The following is a 7,904-nucleotide window of genomic DNA, read 5'->3' on the forward strand; positions in this document are numbered from 1 at the left end:
AAAACCTTCTCTCTTCCACCGCTATGCCGGTCTTCGACGTCAAAATCACAGTTCTTGAAGCGTTGAAACCACTCACGACACGTTCTTTCACTAATAGCGGCCTCACCATAAGTATTTGAGAGCAGCATTCGATGAGCCTCAGCCGCAGATTTCTTCATATTGAAGCAAAAAATTAAAACCTCCCGCAAATGACGAGAATTTGGCTTGTAAACTGACATTTTCAATCGAGAATAACTTTATGATGCAGACACAAATCGACTAATGTTTCTATGGGGTTATGTTGACAGATGCCCAAGTTTATTATATGACGTCTATGATCTATTTATTTCGACCACCACTTACCGTTAAAGCCATCTATAGGAAAACGGCGGAAGCAATGTTGTACACCTAATAGATAGTACCTATGAAAATATTCAATGATTCTATTGTTTTCATTAAAAATATAAGTATTTACCCCTGAAGTCTGGAATAAAATAACAATGTCAATAAAATAACAAATAAAATAAAATAAAAATGAATTTGACGTTATAATACAATTCAATAGCGGAGGTAAGAATTTTAGTGATATCGGACTTTCAGTGGTCAATAGAATAGTATAAATCAATCAAGGATTCTTTTTTTGAAAATATTCCGTATACATGATATAATATTAGGTGTACAACTTTGCTTCCGCCGTTTTCCTATAGATGGCTTTAGCGGTAAGTGATCGAAATAAATAGATCATAGACGTCATACAATAAACTTGGGCATCTGTCAACATAACCCCAAAAAACATTAGTCGATTTGTTGTGTCTGCATCATAAAGTTATTCTCGATTGAAAATGTCAGTTTACGAGCCAAATTCTCGTCATTTGCGGGAGGTTTTAATTTTTTGCTTCAATATGAAGAAATCTGCGGCTGAGGCTCATCGAATGCTCTCAAATACTTATGGTGAGGCCGCTATTAGTGAAAGAACGTGTCGTGAGTGGTTTCAACACTTCAAGAACGGTGATTTTGACGTCCAAGGTCATGCTCTGTATTTGGTGGGATCAGCTCGGCGTAATGTATTATGAACTGTTAAAACCGACTGAAACACAGGCGATCGGTATCGAACGCAATGATCCGTTTGAGCATTGAAAGACAAACGGCCGCAATACAACGAGAGCCACGATAAAGTAATTTTGCAGCATGACAATGCTCGACCCCATGTTGCGAAAATGGTCAAAACATTGGAAACGTTGAAATGGGAAGTCCTACCCCACCCGCCGTATTCTTCAGACATTGTTCCCTCTGACTATCACTTGTTTCGATCAATGGCACACGGCCTGGCTGACCAGCACGGTCTTATGAAGAAGTAAAAAATTGGATCGATTCGTGGATAGTCTCAAAAGACGATCAGTTTTTTCGACACGGGATTCGTACGCTACCCGAAAGATGGGAGAAAGTAGTGGATAGCGATGGACAATACTTTGAATCATAAATGTATAACCAGTTTTTTACAATAAAGCCTCGAATTTTGGAAAAAAACGGCGGAAACAAAGTTGTACACCTAATAGTCAGTCAATAATAGCTAGTAGATAATATCCTAGATAGCACAAGTGATCGTTATAAGTTCAAAAGAGAGGCATCTTTTTCAATTCTTTATGAGCGTAATCTGTTCGAAATGAACTAAAAAAAGAATTTATCTATAAAAAAAAAGATTCTATAGAAGTTCTATATCTTTTAACTAACTGTGAAAATGCTTACACGGAATGAATGAAATCCGGATTTGATTCTCAATCATCAACGTAATATTTTTCGTAATAAAATTATTAGCAAGTTTTCAGATGATTATTAACGTTGTATGGTCAACGGGATAGACATCCTATATAAAATATTGAAAGGGGAATGAAGAGTGATGGTGGAAAAGACTTCAGAATTATTTTACGCCTTTCCCTGCTTACATAATACTTTCCACGCAAAGCGAGATTCACACTACTTCTCTTCTACCTAAAAGCTCACGACTTTCTAGGTAAGAAGATGTAATATACGTAGATCTCGCTTCACGTAGAAAACCGTGCGTTCCTAGACAGGAGGAGAAGTGTAGTGTAAACTTTGCTTTGAATCCTTCGCGTAGAAAGTCGTGCGCTCCAAAGCTGAAGAGGAAGTGGGTGGACCTCTTCGCCTGAAAAATCGTGCGTCCCTAAGTAGGGAGGGAGGGAGGGAGGAAGATGGAGCGGCTCCAAAGACATAGAGAATAGACCGCACGATCCTATCTAAGTAGCATGATCGATAAAAATGAGAGAGAGGAAAGACCGTGGAAGACAACCAATCTTTATTTCTTTCCAACGATGTAACGAGAGAGAAAATGAGAGAGAGATTGGCTGTCTTCCCTCTCTCTTATTTTTGTCGATCATGCTACTTAAAATCGCGTAGTCTATTCTCTATGTCTTTGGGTGGACCTTGCTTTTCGCAATGAAAGTCGATCACTCGTAATCGGTACGCGCCATACTTCCTCCCCTGCCTAAAATCATCCAACTTTTTATGTAAAGCAGAGAAGTAATTATTAACTTTGATTATTAATAATTTCTTAATGAATAACGAGCAATGAAACCTGTTGGAGATCAGAATGACCTTGACAACATAGATAGTCAAGATTAAAGTGATCAGAGCTAACTCTCTTAAAGTGAATGATTACTATCTTCATAACTATTTTCTTGACAACTCCGTGTGAGAATAATTTCAAACTAAATGTTAGCGGAGAGACTTTAATCTTATCTATATTGATAGAACGAATTTACTCGAAAGATATAAATTTATTATAAATTTAGTTGATACAGTTTAAATAAATCGTTGTCGTATTACAAAATTGGCACTCGAACAAAAAAAAGAATAAATAATGTATAACGGTCAAAGAGAAAACGAATATTAAAATTAATAGTTTAAATTTATGTCGACTAGCAACAGGAAATTGCGAGAGACAAAATAGAGAATTGCGAGGTGAGTGACAAGATTCCAAGAATAGAGTTAAAGAGCATAGTACGAAAAAGAAACAATATAAATATGACATCGAGTAGCGACAGGATAACACTAACAATGGAAATACTGTGAAAGGGTACAGGCGAAGGGGTATAAGCTTTAAATGCCTAAATACCGCAGTTATCACAAGTATGTAAACAAGTATATCAAGTCAAATGTATATCTTATGATAAAAGATAATTTTGGAACAGAATTGATAAATGAGGCGAAACTGCCACTATCGAAATGAAATAGAGAATAATCCGCAAGGATTTGAATAAATTAATTTAAAGATTATTGTAAAATAAAGAATATACCTAAACAAATAATAATGCAAGTATGTGACTTATCTCACAACAGTCAACGTGTCAATTTTTGAGAAGATATTATTTTGCGATCCAATATTCCAACTGTTGCGGGAAATATTGCTGAAGAAGACTCGTGAATTGAAACAAGATTATATATATTTACGTAATATTAAGAAGACACGCTAATTAATAATAGCGCTTTTAATTGATGCCTATTGCTTGTACTTAATTATTATATATTATATATTTTATATTATTTTTCTAAATTATTAGTAGTATTATTATTATATATTATTATTAAATAGTATTATTAAATATTATCGATTGGAACAGTATTACAAGATAAGGCTAAATTATCTCGAGGCAAATATAAGCAAAACATTCAATTGAAGAATTTGAAGATAGGTTTAGAGCGAAATTTTTTTCTATTGAATAACAAATAGAATTACGAACAAAAAATATTTTTTTAAGATAAAATTAAATTAAAAAATATATCAATATTTTTTAAGATAAAAATTGGAAGCAACATACATAATGAGAAATATAAAATGGAGGAATAAAATTAATTGGATATAATTCATATAATCCATAAACATGAGAAAAATATTACCAGAGTAGAGTCTCTCATTTGGCCCATGGGGCAATAAGAGTGGAATACCAAAATTATAGAGTACCTTCTCTATAGAACAAGTCTATGAATCATTGCTTGCGCGAACACAATTGCGCATGCTAACTTAAGTGCACTACAGTGTACATAATCTTAACAGAACAAGTCATGTACATATGTATCACATATTATGTATCACAAAAGAATACATTACACAAATAGTTATACATAATCTGTCTATGAAATTACATTGCATATATTGTGAGAACCTAGTACAATTAGATGCAAATGTGAGCAACATAGCCTACCATAACATGGAAGGGGCATGACATTTAATGTTTGTAAAATGTATTCAATATTTCGTTGGTTTTTCAATATTTCTAAGGCTAATTCTACAATACAATGAGTCGGAAATCTTAATATCTGATTAGTCTTAACTATCAGTCTATCCTAATAAAATAGATTAAGACTACATATACTAAAATCGAAAAAAAAGGTAAAAATTTCTAATTTTTTTTTATTTTACTATAAAGTCCACTGCAACACCTTTTAATAATCTTGCGTCTACTTTAATCCTGTAGAAGGATTTTTAATTCCGTTTAATCAATTCGGAGATTTTTATACGACTATATTATATATTATAATATCAAATAATTTGATCACTTCAGCATCCCCTTAAGCCTAACTCTAAGTTAACAACATAATGAAAAACCGCGGGTTTAACCGCGACTTAAGGGGTTCCTATTCTGTAACTTTTAATGATTGCAATGATATCGTTACATTATTGCGCAGGTTTTGTATACCGCAAAATAGTTGCGCAACGATAATTTAATGATATTGTTAGAGTCATTAAGAATACAGAATAGGTCCCTTAGGTCGCAAATAGATACTCCACACATTGCATAGAGTCACAAATATTTATCATTGCGTTGCTGTCACCAGAAATTTAACTATTAGTCACGTGACGACATATCTATTACGTTTCGAGAAGTCGCTGCGATCAGTAACATGTGATCAGTTAGCACGTTATAAGAACGTATTTGTCACGTATAGTGCAGGCAGGGAATAAAGCAAGGACCGAAAATAACAATTTTTTCCAGATTTCCGATTGAAAAAAACATTGACTAAATGTTATCGTTAAACATCGACTAAATATTTAATCAAACATTGACTAAATATTTCTATTTTAAATACACCAATATTATCCTTGAAAGCTGCACTATACAATCCTGATTGATTAGAATCTTTATTTTTTTCAAAAAAGGATATTCATAACGATTATAGGTAATTTTTTGTTTCAAGTCGACGATAATCGGATGATTTTTAAATATCGATTAGCTCATAATGATTATCATCTGATTTGATCGATATCAGATAATTTACCGATAACGATTATTAGATGGCACTTATCATGTCGATTCTATATGCATGTCTGATAACGATTGTATTTGTATTCTTATAAAGTCTACACAGAGTGCACGTGCGGAATAAATTTTTGATTATTTGGTGATTTTGCTTGAATTTTGTTAATAGAGATTTCAAGTTCATTAATTTAAACTATTGTGTAATACAGTTGTGAAATGGATTGCAAAAGGAATATATTTATAAGAGATTTTTTCGTCAGTAACAAAGCTAAGTGCAAGAACTGTGGTGGTAGTTACAATGCTCAATCGATCACGAACCTTAAAAGACACCTTGCAAAGGAACATAGTGAAATGTATAAGCAAATTGAAAAACAAAACAGAAAAGAGGCCAGTGCAGAATGCAGTAGCCAAAAAAAGAAAAACTGATGTTGTAAAAGTTCAGTTTGAGGTTTACGAAGACTTTTATTAAAAATTGCATCAATTTCATTACAAAGCAAAATCTGCCTTTTTTTTTCTTCGATTCTGAAGAATTTAAATATTTTATGGAAGCAACATTCAAATCTCTGGACAAAAATCCAATTATATCGCGCAATATAATGGATTATGTTACCGAAAAATATAACTAAAGCAGGAACTTATTCAGAAAATATGCAATCGCATGTTATGCATAAAAATTGATACAGCAACACGATTCAACTGCTCTGTGTTAGGTATAAATGTTCAAGTGCTAGAAGAAAATGAAGTAAAAATCTTGGCGGTGATCGAGATCAAAGCTTGTCACATTAGGGAAAATTTCAAAGAAGTGGAACAGGTTCTGAATGGCTTTTTTGTAAAGAAGAGAAAATTTATTCGATTACTACTGATAACGGACGGAATATGTTAAAATGCGTGGACCAATTATCAGTGGAAGCAGAGACAGATTGGGAAGATCAGTTGCAAGCTGAAGATTGATACGACATTCTCTTAAAGTCCATCTCGTTCGATAGAATCACATCAATTAAATGTGCGGCTCACACTCTGCAGTTAGCAGTTAATGACTTTTTAAAGGAAAGCGAGAGAGCAACAATAGTCGACCAAGCACGAAATGTTGTCAAAGTTCTTAAGATTATAACACTTGGATTAATAAAGTTTCCTTATTCTTTTTATATTCAACATTTAATAATTATTTTAACTTTCCCTTGTGCCATATGTATCATGCTATAGATATCAATTAGAGCAAAACAGCTTATGGAAGCCGCCAATTGATGTTATCACGAAATGGGGATCTACATATACTATGTTGAAAGGAAACTCCTGGAACTGCGAGATTTCTGAACAAATAACTGGAGGACAATCGGTTCGTCTAAAGAACTGAAGGAAGAGAACTGGAATGTAATTGCTATAGTAAATATTCTAGTGTCCTTACAACTGAACTGACTTTAAATTTAAAAAAGTCAATTGCTGTTAGATGATTTTTATAAGCACTGGTTAGAACTTATCTATCTAGATGGAAGACCTGAACAGCGACTTGAACAAAAAATTTTCATTTTTTACTATAAGAGAGAAAGGGCTACTTGAACATGACACCATGTACGCTGCACTATTCCTTGATCCCAGATTTCGGCGATTGATTTCGGTTAAAAAGCTTGCCAAAGCTTCACAGCATTTAAAGAAATTGGTGGTTAAAATGACACAGGTATAATTTAATCTATCAGTTATCCATTCGTGTTTGAAAATTTCGTGTCTTTAAAGGGAGATATTACTACGTCTGTATCGGTCATGGGGACACAGGAAGAATCAAATGACAGAAGAATAAATATTTAATATAGATGAAAGCTCCATGCAAAGCACATCGTCGATATTTCGCATCTGTATCATGAAACTCACTGCGTCTTCTTCATTAGAAGATGACGATGAAGAATTTGATATAAATGTTCGGCAGGTTTATGAAGAAATTAATGGATATCGTCCGAAGAGATTAGATGTGGAAGAGGATTTGCTCAAGTCTGGGAATCCAAAAAATATCAGCATTCTTGACTATACAAACTGGCTCGCTTCGTTCATGGCATTCCCACTACGCAAGTAAGCATTGAAAGATCATTTTCAGCATTAAAACTAATTCTTGATGATTTACGTTACAACAAAGTGAGCATCTCGAAAAGTTAATGTTTGTTAAGCTAAATCAATGATAAAACAAAATTGTTACAAAGTTCAAGAAAAATAAAAGACAATTGTAATATTTTTGAACATATTCACTTTTTCATAAAACTTACACAAAAGAAAACGACACAAATACGTTAAATGTTAGTTTCAAGAATCGTCTGTAAAAATTCGTAGATATAATAAAAGTTCAAAGCGTTCTACTTATGGAAAGCCCTCAACGTTTTCCAAAGCAGTTCAGTAGACGCCGCAGACGCCACTGACTCCCATTGTCCACATCCAATATTGACAACACAATAATTGACAATGACAAATGACAGTCACGAATTACCCCAGTGCCCCAAAAGTTTTAACTCAGTTTCGAAACAAATGCAAGTGTTATCAGACATACATATAGGATCAATATGATAAGCACCACCTATAATAATCGTTATCGGTGACTGATATCGATCAAATCAGCTCAAAATTGTTATGAGGTAATCGGTATTTAAAAATCATTCGATAATTGTT

This window comes from Atta cephalotes (assembly GCF_000143395.1).
Source record: "Atta cephalotes unplaced genomic scaffold scaffold00067, whole genome shotgun sequence".
Classification (NCBI taxonomy): domain Eukaryota; kingdom Metazoa; phylum Arthropoda; class Insecta; order Hymenoptera; family Formicidae; genus Atta; species Atta cephalotes.